Source organism: Grammomys surdaster, unplaced genomic scaffold, assembly GCF_004785775.1.
Source record: "Grammomys surdaster isolate TR1022 unplaced genomic scaffold, NIH_TR_1.0 139, whole genome shotgun sequence".
Lineage (NCBI taxonomy): Eukaryota > Metazoa > Chordata > Mammalia > Rodentia > Muridae > Grammomys > Grammomys surdaster.
The window spans coordinates 18171875-18193742 of record NW_021604597.1 but is presented as its reverse complement, the minus strand read 5'-3'; the positions used below and the strand labels follow the sequence as shown (position 1 = coordinate 18193742).

Below are 21868 nucleotides of genomic sequence, written 5' to 3'. Positions count from 1 at the left end.
AAAACCAGAATTTCTGCTTCGTTTAAAATACTTTCACTTGCCCTAGGTCAGCTCTAAAGGCAAAAGGCATGGAAAAACTGGGGAAGTGGCCACTGGAGTCCCCACAGCACACTGATATGCCCTTGCTGGAAAGCAGCGACTGTAATTATACCAATCCCCAACGCACGGGCTCCTAAATAATTCATTCATTCCTCTATTTGTGTCCTGTGTTTCCAGTTCCCACAGCTTCCTCAGCCTGTGCTAAGAACCATGGGATGGCAATGTTTTGTCTAGAATAAGCGTCAAGTTAGAGTGCCTTGTAATCTTGTGAGGTAGAAAGCAGCAAAATGTGTTGCCGGGACAGTTATGAGCACACTGAACCAAATGGTACCCTAAGCTGTGTGGATTAAAGTCTTGCTGCTTCCAGAAAACTCAGTGAGTCTCCTTTTCAGCTACACAGGCTTGTCCTTCCATGTGCATGTGTTTTTTAAGAGTGTTTTTTAAGCTGATGGAAATAGATTCCAGCCAGCCGTATTAGTATTTATTAGTATTAGCATTAAGAAAGTTATTTATTTACTTTACATCCCAATCACAGCTTCTCTTCCCTCTTCTCCCAGGTCTTCCCCTCTTCTCCCTGGCCCCCCATCCACCATCCCTCCTTTCTATTCAGAAAAGGGTAGACCTCCCATGGATATCAACGAGCTTTGACATATCACGTTGCAGTATGACTGGGCACAACTTCTTCTACTGAGGCTAGACAAGGCCACCCAGTTAGGAAAAATGTTCACAAAGACAAGCAACAGACTCAGAGACAACCCCTGCTTCCTCTGTTAGGAGTCCCACATGAAGATCAAGCAACGCAACTGTTACATACGTACAGAAAGCCTAGGTCAGCCCCATGCATGCTCTCTGGCTGACAAATCAATCTCTGAGCATCTATGATCCTGGTTAGTTGATTCCCTTGGCTTTCTTGTGGTGTCCTTGATCTGTCTGGCTCCTTCAATCCTTCCTCTCCATCTTCCACTGGATCCCCAAGCTCCACCTAATGTTTGGCTGTGGGTCTCCGCATCTGTTTCCATCAGTTTCTGGGTGAAGACTCTCTGATGACAATTATGCTAGGCTCTTGTCTGCAAGCATAGCAGAATATCATCCGTAGTGTCAGGGATGGGCACCCTCTCATGGCATGGGTCTCAAGCTGGGCTAGTCATTGGTTGGCCATTCCCTCAATGAATTGTCAGACATTTCTGCTCCATATTTACCCCTGCACGTCTTGGATGCAGGACAAACTGTGGGTCGAAGGTTTTGTGTCTGGGTCAGTATCGCAGTCTTTCCACTGGACCTCTTGCCTGGTTATAGGAGATGACCAGTTCAGGATCCATATCCCCCATTGCTAAGAGTCTTACCTAGGGTCACCCTCATAGATACCTGGGAGTTTCATTGTCCTAAGTTTCTAGCTCGTCACAAAGATGCCACTGGCCCCCATTCCAGTTGTCTCTCCCAAGTACTCTCTTTCCCTCTGTTCTCCCCTAACCTGATCCTTCTTGTTCCTATCCCCACCCCCTCTTCCATCCAGTCCCTTCCCTTCCACCCAGTCTTTAACTGTAATGATTAGTGTCAAATTTATCCAATTAGAAGACTTCCACTGAAAAAAACGCGTGTGTGTGTGTGTGTGTGTGTGTGCACGCGCGCTTGTCTGTGTTGTGTGTGTGTACACATAAAGGCTTAGGAGACAACCTTGGATGCCATTCCTCAGGGGCAGTCCATCTTTTATTTTTCACTTACTCGGAACTTGTCAAATAAGCTCAGCTGGCTAGCCTGTGCTGGTCTGACTGGCCACTGAACACTAGGGAATCTGCCTGTCCCTGTGCTCCCAGAACTGTGATTACAAGCACGCACCATCACGCCCTTTCTTCCTTGGATTCTTGGAATCTAACTCCGGTTCTCGTGGTTGCTCTTTTACAAACTGATCAATCTCCCCAGCTGTGATAAAGAATTATTTTAAGGTCTAACCATTTGTCCATACATTAAACACCTGTAGGATAAGTTGATTGCACCTCTTCTTTTTCTTCATCTTTTGGGGGGAAGGTTCTTGAGGCAGCACACATTTTGGGGGGTAGGGGATTGAGTTTTTATTTATTTCACAAAATTTTTAAGGAAACCAATTGTTTGAAAAGTTATTTTTATATATGTTTATTATTTAAAATCGTTTTGAAATTTAAATATATTTAATCATACTCTTCCCCTACGCCAAGTTTGATTACAACATCTCCCCAACAGTAAGTTTTTTTCCAAAAAAAGAAAAAAATAATGATCATAAAAGCAAAATCTCAAATGTCTTAGTCAGGGTTTGTATTCCTGCACAAAACATTATGACCAAGAAACAAGTTGGGGAAGAAAGTCTCAGATTCTGTGATATCCAATCAACATCAGGTATAAGTTTCACTTCACAGAATGAAGCTTAAGTCAGATCAGTTATTAGTAGATTATTCCCACAAGTTTAGTGCCACCGTTGCTTTAACATAGCTTGCAGGTAGTACACCTTTGTAGGTAAAGGTTTGGAGCTGGCTGAGTATTTGTGTTTTTCTTTTGACAGTATGCAGAGTATCTTTCTATAACAAAAACACTGGAACATAGGTGTAGGGCTGAAGCCTCAATGTAGTCATCAGTTCCACATCTCCATCTTCAATGAGTTGTGTGGTTGTTGTCTTCAGCAATGGGGTCTTGTTGTCAGTTTGTGGAGAGGAACCTGTAGTCTTGGCAATAGTCTGGGTTGTTTAGTGATTTTCACGGGGGTCCCTTTAGCCCCTTTAACAATTCAATTATATGTAACCTAAATTATTACACCATTTAGAAGCCTGAGTTTTGATAAAGAAGCCATCAATATGCACTGAGAAAAAAAATGACAGCATCTCCAAAATGGTGCTGATCAAACTGGGTGAACATATGTAGAAGAATTCAAATAGGGCCATGCTTATCACCCTCCACAATCTCCAAATGGGTCAAAGGCCTCAACATAAAACCAGATCCACTGAACTGGACAGAAGAGTAAGTGGGGGATCGATAATGCAGATATCAATTCAATAGATATTTACTTACACGACTGTACTGTACCAGGGCACACTTGGGCCTTGGATAAGTAGTAAATATAGAGACAAAACATCTTGCCTTTAAAGTGCTTATATTCTAGTGGACATCTCGGACATTAATATCAAAAATAATAGGTAAATATAAATATGTAAAGAGAAAAGACCTCTGGGAGGAAAGGGGGAATGAGGTACAGTTTTAAACTGTGGACTCAAGCTGAAAAGTAAGACTGTATAATTCTATACTATAGGAAGCAGGCACAGCCCTGGCTCTATGAATCCAGAAGGAGCTACAAGAATTTCTAACTTCAGATAAGCTTCAGTCCCCCAGGCTGAGATCTGTTCCCCCTTTATACTTGCCTTGCACACAACACTATTATTGCTTTAACCAAGATATCCCATTGTTTCTTTAAGGAAAAATTATCCCCAACACATGCCAAGTATGTACAAAGAAGAAACCACCAATACCTGCTTGAAGAATTACAACTATACTGCTAATAAAGCAGTGTCTTTTTAAATAATATTTTGTTAATGTTGTGAAAATTCCATGCACACGTACAATGTATTTTAATCATATTCAATTCTCCACTCTTCCTCTTAGGTCCTCCCAGATCCACTCTCACCCCTTTTCCTTATGATCCACTGCTGATTCATGGAGACAGGGCATCCACTAGAGTGTGATCAACCTATATGGAACCACACCCTTAGAGAAAACTGACTATTCTTCCCCAATCAATGTCTTAAAACAAAACCCTCACCCAAGGAGATTCTCAGCCTGGGCTATCATTTCCTTTTCTGTCCCTTGTTTTGAGCTGTCCCATAGATGCATGATACACGTAGTGTTCTGAGGAATTATATGTACGTAGTGCAGATCTGGTTCCCCGAAGATACCACCTTTTGGAGAGCCAAAGAGAGTTTGAGGGGAAGGAAACATTGAGAGGCATCCTAGGAAGGAAATGAAAGAGTCCCTCTTCTAGGACTAGAGAGGGTGAGCAAATCACGAAATCTCACAGGTCAGCTGTGGGGTGGGGGAGAGAGAATGGCCATCACTCCACCATTCTAAAATTTCTACACAGGTCCCGGATTTCAAAGGTACCTGAGGACACCTTGTTCTAATAATATATATTGGGTGCAGCAGCGTTTCTGAAATGGAGCTTTTTAGGTCTGGTTTAAAAGGAGCAGGGATGGGATTTTGTAAGTCAAAGGGAACATTTATTTTAATCTCAACTGTAAGCATAAAAATGGTAAGAGAAGAACTAAAAACAAGTTTTTTTAAAAAAGAAGATCTATTAATATGGGACATTAGAATTGACATTCATTTATTTAACATGTTTTAATTAAACAGCTACTGTAGGCTAGTGGTGAAGGAAAGTCAAGACAATAGAAGACCTTATTCGAATCTCTTTTTTTCTAGACTGCTGTGTGTGTGCGTGTGTGTTTGTGTGTGTGTTTGCATGTTTGTGTGTGTTTTACTAGGAACTGAGCACAGAACTTCATTTTTTTCTAAGCAAGCACCTTGCCAACTGAACTATATCCCCAACCCAACACTCCATTTGCTACAAACTGGATGAATAACATAGGATAATATTTTTCAACAACATCCAGCCTTACCAACCAGGCCCTGACAGCCTTTCTTCATCCCTTCCTATGCCTCAGTTTACCAGTCATAACATTTATCACACTGTAGGAAGATACTTGTCTAATCATCCCTGCTCTCAGGATGTGGTCTGGAGAGAGCAACTATGTCGGCCTTAATGAATGTATACCATCTTATGTCCTTGCTACCTAGTGGATTGAAGAAGGAAGGAAGGAAGGAAGGAAGGAAGGAAGGAAGGAAGGAAGGAAGGAAGGGAGGAAGGAAGGAAGGGAGGAAGATGGATGGGTGGATGAGTGGATGAGTGGATGGATGGGCCAACAATCATTAGAATGGTTTGCTGAGCTGTGGTTAGAGTTCTTTGCATAGAATGGCAATGTGGCAAAGCCATTTGGAGTATGTGCTCTGCAATTTTTTTTAAAAAAATCATTAGGTCAATTTTTAAGTTTTAAATATTCTAAGTTTAAAATTTTAAATTTTCCTAATACCTCCATTTCTGTGTTTATAAATTGAGCACAGAGACACCTATCCACCCTTAGCAGTGTTGTTAAGTGAAACCTATAAGGCCTTACCTACAAAGCACTTAGCAAAATTCTGGACTATAAATTGCACAATAAATATCTCCTGCTATTATCAAACTAAAACAGCTTTCAGGATGACAGTTTGCTATGTCAGTGCCGTACCTCTGATCTTTCAGCTCCATTATAAGATCAAAGGCTGTCAGTAACGCCAAGATGGAGCTATCCTGCTGATGTCAAGATCAGTGAAAATATTAAAAAGTAAATTTGGAAAGGAATGTAAGTAGCACATTGAACACAAAAATGAAAACGACCAGAAGAATAAACAGGGAAAGGGCTCAAGATGGCAGATACAAAGAGATTGTTCTGGCTCTTACTCCATCTGTGGATGTTCACCTTATAGATCAGTGAAACACCAGTTCTGATACAAGCTTACTGGACCTCTCAGAACACCGTGCCCAGGGTCAGGGAATGTTCACTGATGTACAAAAAGAAGGAAGTGAAACAAATCTTTCTTGAACTGAGATTTACCTGTACCATAGGGAATTCTTTTTTGAAAAGCACTATTTACAAATCTAATACTTTTTGGGGTATGTCAGGCCTTTAGTCCGTTATCATCACAGTACTTCATCAAGCTCCCAAAGAACTAAAGAAAGAGCTAACTGGACCAATCAGTGAAAACCTAGAAATCTGAGTAATTACTTTTTCTTCTGGTAAAGGGCTAGAATACTCTTGGGCTCTTCTCCAATGGGAGAAGTCACAGAGACTTTCAAATCTTACAAAGAAACATTTTAATTACTGACTGGAGCCTCTGAGGGCCCTTGGATCACAGAACTGATAGGAAGAGTGACACCTGGGCAGAAAGCATGCATGGGCAGCGACATGCCTCAGCAAGTAAAGAGATCTGCCACCAAGCCTGACGGCCTGAAAACAACCCCTGGGAACCAGGTGGGAATGAAGAGCACCAATTCCTGTAGACCAGCCTGTGACATCTGACTTCCACATTTGTCACACACACACACACACACACACACACACAAGAATAAATAAATGTAAAATAAAAAAAAAACTTTAGGCATAACAACATGCATATCCAGGCCACACTAAAGCTATTCTAGTCAACAGAACTTTGTTTCAACTTTCTGTTGTCATTAAGACATGACTGCTATATACTTAGGAGGGAAAAATTTTTAAAGCTTTTTAATGTGTACTAGTTTTAAACCAGGCAAGGTACTTATCCAAACATATATACATATTTCCTGCCTGACTTGGTTTATTATCTGCAACTAAATGGCAACTTAAGTACCTGATGCTAGGAAGCAGTAATGCCAAAATAAGGGGTAGGAAGGGTAGCTCAGAGGTAGAATGGCAAGGACAAAGCCCTAGATTCGACCCTTGGCACCATAAAAGAAATTAATATACAACTTAAAATATTGTAGATTTCTTTCACAAATCACATGTGTATCCTCTGCCACCCTTTCATGCGTGGTACCCAAAACACTGCTAGGTTCGTACAAATCATTCAGTAAATATTTGTGATATGAATTGAGCAAATGTATGTTAAGTTAAATTTTAGTTTAATGTGATCAATTAAAAAGTGATTTTCAAATCTATGTAGTATTAAATGGGGAAAAATCCTTCAGGTAAAATGAATTGAACAATTCAACATTCTCAATTAAGTATGTCTTTTCTGGAGTTTCCATTTCTGTGATAAAATGTCATAACAAAAAACAACTTTGGAGGAAAGGGTTTATTTAGATTGCATATCCTAGGTCACAGTCTGCTGAAGGAAATCAAGGCAGGAGCCTAGAGGCAAAACCTCAAGTCGAGGCCATGAAGGGGTGCTGCTTACTGTCTTGCTCCTTGTGGCTTGCTCAGCCTGCTTTCTTACACCACCTGGACCACCTAACCAGGGGTGGCAGAGCCACCAGTGAGGTGGACCTCCCTCATTAATCACCAATCAAAACCAATGCTCCCACAGACTTGCCAACATAGTAATCCAATGGAGATGTTTTCTTGGTTCAAATTCCCTCTTCCCAGATGCATCTAGGTTTGTGTCAAGTTGATAAAACCAACCAGAACATACCACAACAATCACAAGTGGGTGTAAAAGAGAACAATACATAGAAAAATATCAAAGAGTAGACAATATATATCTAATATGGTAATTACATGTGCCTCTGTTTCTTGGCTACTCTGAAATTCTTACTGTTACATTTCAGCCTCTTTTTTTTTTTCACAGCTAATGCAAGCTTAACAGTCATCAAAACTGTTTTTTTAAAAAAAAAAAAAAAAACCTTTCTGTAGACCACATCTGTGATTTCAGCTCAAAAGACTGACACAGGATAGGGAGTTTGAGACTAGCCTACCCTATGCATCCAAGAATGTCACTAAAAAGAAGGTTTTAGAGCCAAGGACAATTTGCAAAGCCATAAAGCAACAGTGTTTCCCCTAAAGTTACAAACTCTGCTGAACTACACACTCTCTGTCTGCCTTCTCTGAAACTGAACTAGTACATAAGCATCAGTGTTTGTGGCACTGAGACTTGTGACATTATGATAGTCTGATTGCTTGAGCTGTTTTCAATAATGTACAACTGAAGGAGACACTGTCACATGATGGAGACTTACTTGTGTGTCTTTTGCTGAAGATGTGTTAAGTCTAGTCAGTGCATGTGTGTGTACATAAATAGCAAAGACATATGATAGAAAGACGTGCAATCTATTCGTATCATAATATGTAAAAAAATTAACTTCTTGCAAAAGTGTCTCAAATTCTAAATTTAATAGTCACTACAAGTCATTGTGTAGCTAAATGCTACCAGAAAGTGATAATTCGGCTGCCGTAGACATTGTGAACAATGCATGTTAAACGACCAGTTTTTCATAGGGAGCTTTAAGTGGAGTATCTCACAGACTGGTTATATGACCTGCTTGACATCGGTACTCATCAACATGACAACTCTAAGTTATCACTTATCACTATGCCGATCCTTGACGTTATCACATCAATTTTGATTACCTGCAGTCTAACTGTTTCCTGTTTGTGTAAGTATTTAAAAATCCATTCTAATGGGAGTGAGTTCTTGGAAAGAGCTTTAACTTTAAGCAGCTGATGCTACAGAATAAAATTTGATTTTTAGGGGGAAAAGCAAAACGTAGTGATAGAAAGGAGTGAGAAGCCCACAATTTGATGTGCCCACCCCCTCATGGAGCAGGGTTTGGAGAGGGGAGTGTACCTTCATCTCCCACAGGCATGAGATACATACTCACTTTATTTGGCAGGATGCTGGAAAGAATGGGGTTGTGTGCATTTGTTGTGCTAAGAACAGTGAACTAGTTCTCCCTGTTTTACTCAACAATTGAAAAATAAATTTGTTGTTTGGGGGTAGCTCTGTTACTAGACAGGTTAGGCAGAGATGAAATATAAGGCTACAAACAGCACCCCACACACACACCCTGGAGAAGCTGAGCCTTCACATATTTACTTATTTATTTTATTTAACAAGTGACAGCAGCACCTGAGATGGTGTGACACACTTTTAATCCCAGCACTCTAGAGCCAGATGCAGGTGGACCGCTGAGTTGGAGGCCAGCCTGGTCTACTGAGTGAGTTCCAGGAAAGCCAGGGCTACACAGATAAATCCTATAGTAGTTCTGGTTGACCTAAAGCTCACTATGTAGACCAGGCTGCTGTCTAACACAGAGATCCACCAACCTCTGTCACATGAGTTTTGGGATTAAAGGCATATCAAAGCTTATGCCACCACATCCAGCTAGCCTTCATGTCTTACTTAATACATCATTTCATTGCCTAAAAGTCTAAACAAACAACAACAAAAGCAGTCAAGTTGGCCTCGTTCTGTATTTGGCTGGCAGAAAAAAATATTATAATTTAGGGCCAAAGGGAAACAAAGGGCTAAGATGTCTCACTGTTTTCTCCATTGAGGAACAAACAGACCAGGCTCTACACAGAACACAATACACCACTGCACCCTCCCACCTTCCTGCTGGTGAATCCCCAGATCACAGAAAAGTCCCCTTACCTACCTACCTACCTACTTACCTGGCTTGTCTCTGAAGGGCTCAAGACAGTGAGTAGAAAAAAAGAATTGCTCAGATAAGATGGGGAAGATATATAGAAAATGTAAGAAACAAATAATAATTGGGAAAAATTTGCCATTACTTACATCAGAGATACTCTTTACTAAGTTGTGTGGATTAATCTCTACAACATGTTTGGGTCACAAATCGTACATATTATTCATGTAGCCGATGCTTAGAAAGGTTTGACAACCTGTACAACAGCATTTCTCAACCTGGAAGTTGCAACCCCTTGGGGGTTACACAGATCAGATGTCCTGCATATCAGATGTATACATTATGATTCACTAATTTTATGGTTGAGGGTCAACTCAACATGAGGATCTGTGTAAAGGTTCAAAGCTTTAGAAAGGTCGAGGGCCTCTGCTCTAGAACATCACAAAAACAAAAAACAAAAAAACAACTAAGCTCAAGAGGCACAAAGTAGAATGTTAACAGATGAACACACTCTTCTGTGATATTCATTCTACTGTAGAGATTGAGTCTTAGAATTGTTAAAATTAGTAACTCTGTCTCTGTTTCTCCCGCCATGGTTCTTTGAGACAGTTGACCTCAAGTTCACGTTTCAGCCACTACTGACTTTAAATTTCTTCCTCCACTTTCCAGTTGCTAAGATTATAGGCACAAGCCACCATGCCCACTCTTGTAACCTCATCTGGAATCCTCCTCCCAGTTCATGGCTGCCCACAGAAGGTGTTGAGCAGTCTCTCTACCTGAACTGTTTTCCTAATGGAGTCCTCAATATCTCACCATGAAATGCTTTGGCTTTTTGTTTTGGTTTGGTTTTGGTTTGGTTTTGGTTTGGTTTTTTTGTACTTATTTTGCATCCCAGGGAGGTGCCCTGTCACTAATTGTGCCACCAACTCTGTCTCTTCCCCTTTATACATCTCTCTCTGTCGACTGGCTTCTGAGATTTACCTCTGCAAACAAAGCAGTTCTAAGGCTTCTCCGTGGTAGCTTGTGGCGTCAGAACATCAGTCCTAGGACCAAGAACTCTTTCCTCTACCAGGATTTTCCAGACCCTGAGGATGTGCCCAGCAGACTGGCATGGCTAGAAGAAGAGCCAGAGCCCCCTTTACTCTACCATGGTGTCGTATTTTATGGATATAGAGAATATTGAATTATTTATTCATCACACACAGTCAACCACTATGCCGAAGGGCAGATTTTTTAAATTACTTTTAATTTTTTTACAGTTCAGTCGTTATACCCCCCCATCTGCCCTCTGACAGTTCCTCATCCCATTCCTCCTCCCCTTTGTCTCCAAGAGGATAACCCCACCTCATCCCCACCAGACCTCCCCACCCCCTGTGCCTCAAGTCTCTGGAGGATTGGCCTCCTCTTCTCTCACTGAGGCCAGCCCAGGCAGTCCTCTGCTGTATATGTGTTGGGGGCCTCAGACCGGCTAGTGTATGCTGCCTGGTTAGTGGCTTAGTGTCTGAGAGATCTCAGGGGACTGGGTTAGTTGAGACTGCTGGTCTTCCTGTGGGGTCACCCTCATCCTCAGTTTCTTCCAGCCTTTCCCTAATTCAACCACAAGGGTCTCTAACTTCAGTCCATTGGTTTGGTGCTATTGTCTGGACCTGTTTTAGTCAGCTGCTGGTTGGGCCTCTCAGAGGACAGCAGCATACCATAGCATCAGTGATACTGTCAGGACAAGGGCAGTTTTTTAAACTTGACGATTGAACTAATTTCTTTTTCCTCGCTTCACACCTCACATGGTATTAACTGTTTGAAATTAAACCACTATTTGAAATCAAGAAACATTTTCCACAAACAAACAAACATACCCTGAAGTCCTTGGAACATATCAGAGCATGTTAGTAGCAGTTTGGAGAGAGTCCTACATTGTCCTACTGTGTCAACCACAGTCCCTGTAGCACTAATTTTCAGAAGACAATCACAAAGTCACAGTCAGTGGCATGTTCTTAAACTCTGAGTTTTCCCCAAAATAATATTTAAAATAACTTAGCATACTCCTCATTTTTCATACTATATTCTACCATCTGTGGAAGAAAGTCAGGACTGCTGAGTGATGTTTCACAGGGGATAGGATTGTTTTAAAGTTTGAAGATATTTTGGGCTTAATTTCCCTAAAATCTTTATTTCACAGATGAAGAAATAGAGCCCAGAGAAGAGAAATAATCTACACCAGATTGTTCAGAGGAAAACTGCTGCCGTGCACCAAGCCTGGACCCTCCTGTACAGGTAACTTCCTCCACTCCCATCTTGGACTCTCTCCTTTAGAAATCTTTTAGAAATGTGACCTTTCTCACAGTAAAATTACATCCTTACTAAAATGAAATTCTAGTCCTCTGTCAAGGTACCGGCAAACATTTAGAACAAATATTGTTTTTACATTGGGGATGGGATAAAGGAGGAAATGGTGGCAATTCACTTTATTATGTCATAAAAACAGTGATTCTTCACTTTAATACATGAGAAACACCTTTGAGATATAAACAGCAAAATTCTCCATTGGTACAAAATTTGCATAAATTGCAAGAGTTACACAGACGCCACCCTCCCATAACCTTTGACTGTAGGTTACGAGCCCCTGGTCTAGAAAAATCCAGCAGCAGGGTAAGTGTCATGGGTACAGGCAGAACTCCAACTCCTGCTTTATTTATGGGTCTCTGGTTTAAGACTGCTTCTGTTTCAGAGTCCTTTATCTTTAATTTATATGATGATCCTGGAAGGCCTTTGGTATGAGAAGAATGCTTTTTAAGAAACATTTAACCGGGTGGGATAAATTGAAATAACAAATATGGAAAAATGAAGACATTATCTTCCAAAATAAAAATATTCACAATGAAATGGAAAATGTCCACTATTCTCAGATGGGCAAACATTTTAATTTAGGTTTTAAAATTATTTATTAATATTATTGTTGTTACTATGTATGTATATCATATGTTATTATATATGTTATTCTTATCATTATTATTATTAACCATTACAAAGAAAAGGAAGTAGGCTAAAATAAAAACCTAGATGCCTGCTCTTATTCAAATTCTTCTAAAAGTGCCCACTGACTCATGCGAGACTGTGGGTGAAAAATATCTACCCATGTGTCTTGTGAACATCTGGCAGCCTCCTATACTTTCCTTTCTGCCACAGTGTTTCAGAAGACTTGTAGTTCTAGAGAATCTGGCACTAGTTTCTCTATATGAAAATATTTTAAATTTATTGATGATGGGTATAGGTTTGTTTCTCCAGTTGCAAACATCCTTTTTGGATGTTCAGATAGCATTAGTTACTCTCAGAGGCAGCACCTTGTGGCAGGAGCTCCCACAATTCAGGATTACAGCATCCCAGGCCAAATCCCAAGATCAGCTCTAGCTAGATACCCAAATACTCAATAGATACATAAACCTTGAAGCCTCGACTTCTTCATTTTGGGAAATGAGTTGATGCACGAGAAGGACTTGGCACAGTGCTCTGCACGTGCAGTGCGCTCAGCCAACAGCAGTTAGTACCGAGCATACTGGGCCTCCTACCTCTATCATGGTAGCCACCTGTGCATCAAATAAAACATCCAAACAACAATCTTCCTAAACATAATCTCTAGGTTAGTAACTGGGAAAAATCACTGGCTCAGTGTAAAGGGTAGTGCAGATTTCTTCCATTCTTTGCCTGGTCTTGAGAATCTGGTGAGAATATACCAGTATAGAGCAGTTATTGTACTAGCTAATACAACTTAACCTTTCCGGAGTCCTGCCGTAAGCACTTCATTCTTCCTAATCCTCCTGGCAGATATGGGCATGAGGATCTGCCACGATTCTTACTCCCAGCTGAAGAAACTTAGGGAAGGAGTGGCTAAGTTACTCAGAGTGAGTCACACATATAGCGCTGCAGTTCAACCCCAACAGGACCCACAATTCACCCATGTGATCACCCCAACCTTCAGCCTCTCCCAGTTCCACATGCTCACCGTGGGCTGTGAGGCCTTAATGTGCTCATCTTTATAAGGGTAACTTAAGCCCCAAATCCAGCCATGGCCCACAATGCTGGCACTGAGACACGCTGACTCTGCTCAAAGAAAGGAATTGCATGTGACAATCCCACTGTCCTCACGGATACTAGGATTTATTTCTTGGAGCTGCGCTAAGAAATCACCACAGGTGTGGTGGCTTCTGGCAGAAATTTTTGTACTGATAGTGCTGAGGTAAAAGTCTTTAATGAAGGTGTTAGCAGGAACATGCAGCCTGCCCTCCCCAGCCATCCACAAATGTACACACTAAATACACACACATGCACACACGTATAGGAACACACACAGGTACACACACATACACACACACACATGCAACCTGCCCTTCCTTGTCCCCCCATATGCACTTTATACATATGCATACACACACATACACACTCACACCCTGGTCTCCTCCTCTGCCTGCCCCTCATCCCTACACATGCATCCCCCCTTCTCTCTCTTTCACAGACACACATGCACACACACACACACACACATGCACACGGAGAAGGGGTGTACACATTTGATACATTTGGTAACAGACATCTGGATGGCTCCCATTTATCTAACAAATAATGCTGTCATACAAGCAGCTATACTTTTAATGACTTTTGGAAAAAACTTGTGATAACTTTAAAGCCACTTCGTTTTGTAGTTTTTGTTCATGTTTTACTTCTAAAATCAAGTTGGCAGCCTTTGGCCGTAATACCCCACAAGTGAAAAGCCACTCGGAGACTACATGCTTTTCTTTCCATCATTACAGAGTAGCGGAGTTTTATTTTCAATATACCATTAATAAAGAGCACACCCACTCCAAGAACCACAAAGTTAAGTCTAGATCCAGAAGTCCATCTCTCCATTGCAGGGCTTCCCAAAATACACAGGGACACTTGTCCTGTCTCTAGATTAGTAATGATGAGACATCAGAAGAAGAACATACAGCCTGTCATCTGCTATAGCATTATAAACTCTCTTCCTGTCCATTTCCATATTAATATACTTTCCCACTTTATGGTTTTGAAGTAGCTTCTTTTTGATAGTCACACAACATTGAATTGAAACAAACGTCTGAATTTTGTAACCTCTAAATTGTAGTGAATACTTTCACTGAAGTTGAATTCTGATTTTTTTCTCTCAGTCATGAGTCCTTCATTCATTAATTCATCTGGAGTCTTAATTGAGTCCCTTCAAATCAAAACAAAACATAAAAAAACAAAACAAAGAACTACTTTGAAATTAGTTATTCGGTGCACAACATGTTGCCCAATGGCATCAGTTGATAGTTGGGCTGGTAGAACGTGTATTTTGGTATTCTGATTTTGTTCTTATTCATAAAAATTAGACACACTAGAGTTAGTGAAGCCACAAAACACTCTGTACTAACTACTTGGCAGCACTGTCACTGACTCTCCTTTAAGTAACTCACTCCCAAGTACAAGTTACACAACATAATGAGAGTAACTCATTTGCTCAAAATGACTGTGTTCACTCACCATTCCCTCCTCTGAGCCGTCTAAAGCATCATCTCAGGCATCATGAATGCATAAAGAAAATCCATTAATTGCTCTACGGTCATTTAATTTTCTCCCTTGCCTTTCATTCATCACAAACTCCCAGATTTCTTTTTTACCTTCCACTAAAGACTTGGGTTTCCAGTCTGACTTCTAATATTCTCTCTGCTGTCAGCGGGGAGAACTGGTTGCTGATGGAAAGGTGGTAGGATGAAAAGGCAGTTCCTACCCAGGGAGATATTAAGCAAGGTTGGAAGTTTCCATAGTGCATAGAAGGCATTGTGGTCACTCCCAAATCATAAAACAAGACACTCAATAAATAATAGCCAATAAACTAACCATGCTTTAATTTCACACAGATACAGTATGAGGTTGTTCCATTAATTATAAAGACTTAAACCACATCCATGTTGCTGATGATATATATATATATATATATATATATATATATATATATATATATATTACATGCTGGAGAGCTAAGGAGATGGTTCAGTGGGTAGAGTGCTTGCTATGTAAACCTGAGAACCTGAATCCAGTCCTGAGCATCCACGGAAAAAGCCAGGCGCTGCAGCACATATTTAGAGAGATGGGGCAGAGACAGGTGGATCCCAAGAGCTTGTAGCCTACTCAATCTAGCCAAAATGGTGAACTCCAGGTTCAATAAGCAACATTGTCTAAAATTATAGAGAACAATAGAAGAAGACATTCTAGCCTCAGAACACACACACAAACGCACACACCACAACACACACACACACACACACAGAGTAAATTACATTCTGCATCTCTGCGAATTGAACTGTGCTCAGGGAAGAAGCAGCTTATGATTTGGTGCCTGTGACGAGAACAAGCTTGGGAAGTCACACTTAGCTCAGCCTGAACAAGAAGATAAGGCGGCCCTGCCCAGGGCACACATGCTTGTTGTTCAGAAACTGTCATGCCTTTCTAGGTGAAGTTTGGAACGATAGCTACGTAAATAAATTGGTTTATTAGTTCTAACTGCAATAGGCCATTCAGTTAGCACACATAGTAATAGGTAGAGATTCTGCCTATAAAACACGCCAACTGTTGAAGTCATTACAATGCTCCACCGACTATTAAAAACCAGTGAAAGGTCACATGACTCTGCAAGGAACAACACACGCTGTGTTATTGTCACTTCCACTCCACCACTAAAAGAAGCTATCGATTATTTTCATTTTGTAATATAAACACCTTGTGGCACAAAGGAAAATAAACAGATAGACAAGATAAAAAAGAAGGGGACATAAAAATAGAAGGGAGAAAAAAGAGCAGGGAAGGGAAGATGAAAGGGAGGAGGGTACAGTAGCAAATGACTCCCCAGGGATTCCCATCCTGAGATATGTTCCTCATCAGAAACACTTTGTTATGAATCTTAAAGTTTTAGTCACCTAGAACAAGTACTGTATAAGCAATTGTAGAATTTAAACCCATTTCACAAGTGTTCCTTACTGCTTGCTGGTGGAGCCCAAGAGCTTTTGACATGAGAAACTAAAAGTGTGTGTGTGTGTGTGTGTGTGTGTGTGTAAATAGCTTTCTCCTTTCTATTCCTCAAAAAAAAAAAAAAAACAACCATGCGGTACTAAATTTTCAGGAAACAATTTGTGTAAGGCCATTGCCTAAAGCAGACTGTGAGTTCCTAAGCATCTCTTCTGGGCTCTGCATCTTGCTGGAGAAATGATGATACTTAGGTTTACTTGGGAAACACATCTGAGAATATCTTCTGTTCTGAGTAACCCACATGGTTTGTTATCATTTAGCCAATTATCTTCCCAGCCAGGTCTGGGCACAATAATGTAAATGCCATATATGCCTTATATTCAGAACCCCTCCATCCAGTGAGGAAATGGACTGTGTGTGACTATGATGTAAGTATGTGCTGAAATGTTAGTCCCGTGAATAATACATAGAAGAAAGCCGTGTGGGTTCCTTGAAAGAAAAGGTTGTTTGAGGCTGTTCACTATGAAGAAGGTTATAGGATAATATAGGTCATGAAAGTGTCTTGGATTTTATCTGGCATGGAAAAGGAGTAACAGAATAGGAAACAGAAGAACACAGATTAAAATATTAATACTTTGAAGTTGATGTCTCTTAGCGTGAGAGTTTAGAGACGGCTCCGGAGAAATGGTGCAATCAAACCACACAGAGCTGTGAACGAGTCCTTTCATTTCTTAGGAAAGGAAGAACCACTCACTAGAGGTTTTCAAGCAGAGAAAACCTGTATGTTTTGAAAGTTAGTTAGAAACAATGAAAAGTATAAACTGGAAGAAAGGCAAGTTGGTAAGCTGTCTTATTCATGTAAGCAAAGTATCTCGAACTACCGCAGCACTGTCCCTGAAACTCTCCTGAAATGACAGAATGTCCTACACCCTTGCTGCCCAATATTCTCTACACCCATGCTGTTCAGTATGGAAGCCTGCTGCCATATGTGGCTACCGGGAACCAGGATTTCAAATTTCCATGAAAGACTAGTCGCTGTCCTGCTGAAAGTGCAGAAACATCTTAAAGGGAGAGAATGGTAGAGGGGAATTGTGGGGGTAAAGCTCAATTGGTAGAGTGTCCCGGGATCTATTCTCAGTACAATATAAATGACACATGATTATATACACTTATAATTCCAGCACATGGGAATGTAAGAGGAGCAAGAGTCCAGTGCCATCCTTGGCTACAAAAATGAGTTTAAGGACAGGCTCATTTACATGAGACCTAGTCTCAAGAAAAGTTCTTTAAAATAATAATTAAAAAGGAATAACTTAAGTTAGCACCAGAGTTAACTCGGTTTTAGTTTTGTTTGTCTTGTTTTATTTCATTTTTGTTAAGAAACTTATTTGGTTTCTTAACAAAAGAAAATGTGGCTTTTTTGTTTTTTTGGATTCATGGGGCCAGGGAGTTGGTCCATAGTTTATCTTGGGATAGCTATTCACTCATATGTTTCTGTGACTACCCTAGATCACAACACAAACTTTTTAATTTTCTCTATTGAGCTTAGTAATGCCAGTACTTAGTAGAATCCTATTTTTCTCATTTCTAGTTACTTTGCTTTTTAGTTGTAGTAGTTTTTAATCTATGATACAAGAATTACTTTGAAAAGGTTTTCAGAAAGAAAGACCAGGATAAGCAAAGCTACCGGAGGCTACCCAATTGTCAACGTGTGATGTCACTCACCTATAACCCAGCATTGGGGTATGAGCATGGCGGATTTCAGGACAGCCTGGGTAGCACGGTAAAAAGGAGACAAGAAGTAGAAAAAGGTGAACAGGAAGAGGGCTAGAGAGATGGCTCAGTGGTCTAGAACACTTGCTGCTCTTCTGGCTGACCTGGCTTAAATTTCCAGCACCCACATGAGGCTCAAAACTGTTTGAAATTCCAGCCTCAGAGGATCTGATGGCCTCCTTTGGCTTCCTTGGGCATTGGGTACACACATGGAGCATAGGCATGCATGCACACAAAACAGTCATATACATCAAATAAATAAACAACTTTTTAAAAAGTCAGCTAGACTTTCCAGCAGTTCCTTGGTTATTATTTTTCCTTGGAAATATTTAACTGGACTTTATTTTTTATTTTTAATAAAGTTTTTTGATTTGCATAAAAATCAAGAAGGCATTATAGAGGTCTCCTGAAGCTTATACCCAGTTTACCCTATAAAACTCTCACACTGGTAGGACATGTCCATTATAATTAATGAGACAATGTTGATATAACATTAAAAAAATCCTTACTTTGTTCAGACTTCCCTCATTTTCATCCCTATTATCCTTTTTCTGGCCCAGGATTCTATCTGGGGCATCCCATCCCAGTTAGCCATCCTGGCTCTGTGAGCGCCTCTGAGCTGTGACCATTTTGTACACTTTGCTTGGTTTTTGGTGTGTCTGTACATTTGCTTGTTTGTGGTTTGGAGGAGTTGGGCAATTTTAAGAGGTTTAAGAAACATTTTGTTGGATCTCTTGTAGTGTGCCAATATAGTAGAGTTTGTCTACTATTTTTCTTAGTTATTGAGAAGACTACAGGAGAATGCTATTGTCTCCGCACTGTATCATACACACACACTGTCAGCATTGGCTATTTTTCATATTGACCTGGATCAGTAGTCTTATCAACTGTGAAGTCATATCCTCTCCTCTCCTACTTCCTTCAGCCCACTCCCCTGCCTGTCCTTTCTGTATTATATCATTTGGAAGAAAAATACTGCACTCCCAGTTCATGTAATAAATGAATTGCTGAAAGGGAGGCTTGTGTTCACATAAGTCACATTGAACTCTTGTAAAGAAAGCTACTTGCGAGTACAGACACAGTCGGGTTAGATACAGCATCTCTTTCTCAGCCACAGACTAGACACTTCTTATCAGGCTCTAAATATGAAGTACATGTTCTCTCTCTTTCTCTCTCTCCCTCTCTCTCTCTCTCTCTCTCTGTCTCTCTCTCTCTCTCTCTCTCTCTCTCTCTCTCTCTCTCTCTCTCTCTCTCTTTCTCTCTCTCTCTCATACACACACACACACACACACACACACACACAAAATGACTACTATGGAATTCCAAAATGAGTCAGGAAGGAGTTAGCCAGAGTCAATTTGGACCCTTCTGACCTTTCAGCCCTTGACTCTAAGGTTCAAGGGGAAATGTAGCTCTTACCCAAGAGGGCAGCTAAGTTGTAGAAAATTCCTCATTAAGAAGGGCCTTTTGTCAAAGTTCATTTTGCTGTGATATTTTCCTTGGGCAGAAAAGGACACCTAAGATTATGCCTTCTGCAATATTCCCAAGGCAAATGTCGCAGTCCCAAATCACATGGGAATCATCTTTCATTTCAGTTGCCTAACTCTTAACTACTCCTGTTCCACAGATTAAACAACAATACATAATTCTTCGGCAAGCCCAGCCAGTCCTACATGCTCCTCTCACAGCACGCTCTTCCTGACTCAAATGCACCATGTTGTGACATGTACTTCTTTAGATACTGTACTTACTTGCTTTCTTATCCATTTTAAGCCAGAAGAAAGTCGCGCCCTTGGCTAATGTGGGTCAGAAGTGTTAGTCTCCTCCCTTCGTCTGAAAGAAGACACTTTTATTCCTTTCCCATTGCCCCTAAATGTAGTGTGAATCTTCACCTGGTGGTTGAAAAGTCAAGGCACTGAGGAATAAAAAATAATAATTCACTGCTCATTCTATCACACAATCTCCCTCTGGAGACTTCTAAGCCATCCATACATTTCCACTGTTGTTGTGACCCTTTTCATTCACTGAAATTAGGTTAGGATGTAGTATTTCCCCCTGGTTCCCAAATCCCTAATAAACCTCAACCTTAACCTGGCAAAACTCTATATTGAGGCTGTCAACCATGCTAAGGTATACATTACAAATAAAAACCTTAGATTTTACCAATTCCCAGTAAGACTTGTAACAAAAGTGCTTTGAAACCTTCAATTGTCAGACAAGAACCTGAACTATAGATAGTCAGGAAAAATTCTTAAGTAAGGGGCTAATTAGGTCTGGGGAAACAGGATGGTGCTAAGGCCAGGTAGCCTCACAGCCACTCCCTTGCCTCATGGGACATTAGCCTGTCAGCATATGCTACATACTGGTCCTCACAACAGAATGTACTTAAAACAGTGGTTCAGAGACGATTTCTCTGTGAGCTTTCATTCCTTCAGGTAGCAATCCTGCCCTCCATCCCAACCTGGAACCTTGCATGGCACCTTGTCTGCCTTATGTGTCACCATGTCCTCCTAAGAAGCATAATCACGAAATGGGTGGGGGAATAACTTTCTGTTCTTCCATTTGTTTGAGAGTATGTCCTGGCTCAGGCTATTGTAATGTTATAGTATTCTGGGGATTATTAGCAACAAAGATCCACTCCTCTTAGTTTGCAAGGCTAGGAAGCCCAAGGCTGAGTGTCCATTTGACATTTGAGGAGAACATACATGGCTGTCCTTTTACTTCGTCTTCACATAGCAGAGGGACAAGGAGGTCTTTGAGGTCTCTTTCATTGGAGCATAGGCTCTGCTATCATGAGCTAATCACCCCAGAGCCCGGAACCTCCCAACACTCACTCTGTGGCAGGCAGCATCACACAGTGATAGATGGAAATTTTTTTAAATAAATAAATAAAAACAAACAAAAACCTCTCCCTTTTCCCACTTATGGGTAGCCATCATTTTAAAGGTATAGAAGTAGAAACAAGTGTATTTATTCACAGCAGGCACGAATAAAGCAGACATTCACAGTTTTGTTTTTAATCATCTCTAGGATATGGCACTAGGTAATATAAGTTATTATATTAATTTTGAATCTTATAAATTTTGAACTTTAAGGCTTTAAGATGTTTACTGGAGGGGCTGGAAAGGTGGCACAGTCGGTAAAGTGCACCCCATGTAAGCACAAGGACCAGAGTTCAGATCCCTCGAATTTAAGTAAAACCTAGGCACAGAAACACACTTGTAACCCCCATGCTGAGGAAGCAAAGGAAAGCCGATCCCTAGAGCTCATTGGCCAGCCAGTCCAGCCAACCAATGAGCTCCAGGTTCAGTGAGAAACCCTACCTCAAGAAATAACAGGGAGAGTAGCTTGAAGAAGATACTCAACATCAGCTTCTAGCTAGTGTGTGTGTGTGTGTGTGTGTGTGTGTGTGTGTGTGTGTGTGCCTCTGTGTGTGTGTCTGTCTGTCTGTCTGTCTGTCTGTGTGTGCATGTATGTGTGTAAAATCTAGTTCTGAGTGACTACAGACTACTATTGCACTAAATTTGTGACATGGTATTTCCCAAATTCAGCATCTTTTTCAGCATTCTTCCTGGTGGTTTTTTCCATACCCCTTTTGCCTCCATCTAGTGTTCATTCCCAGCTCCTCATGCATGCCGTGGCTGTTTCATAATCCAGAAGAATTTCCCCTTCTGGCCTGCAGTACCTTCTGGGACAGAGCATGTCCTTCTAAGGCCATTGCTATTCAGAAGCCATGTAGCTGTACTCAGATGTTCAGTGAGTTAATGAATTCTCCCACCCATGTGATTCAGCACATTGTCTAGAGTGGTGGATGGGCCGGCTCTCTCTCTCTCTCTCTCTCTCTCTCTCTCTCTCTCTCTCTCTCTC

At 40.9% G+C, this 21868-nt stretch overlaps 1 protein-coding gene across 3 annotated transcripts in view; it reads left to right on the top strand.

Annotated features, from left to right (window-relative positions):
* The window catches only part of Sptssb (serine palmitoyltransferase small subunit B), a 32536-nt gene that overhangs the window by 4522 nt on the left and 6146 nt on the right, over positions 1–21868 (top strand). For 2 of the 3 annotated variants that reach the window (XM_028763644.1, XM_028763646.1), the window contains exon 2: positions 11391–11485. The exons of the other annotated variant lie outside the window; for it this stretch is intronic. The gene's annotated coding sequence lies outside the window, so the exon portion shown is untranslated. The remainder of the gene's footprint in view (positions 1–11390; positions 11486–21868) is intronic. 3 annotated transcript variants of the gene reach the window in all.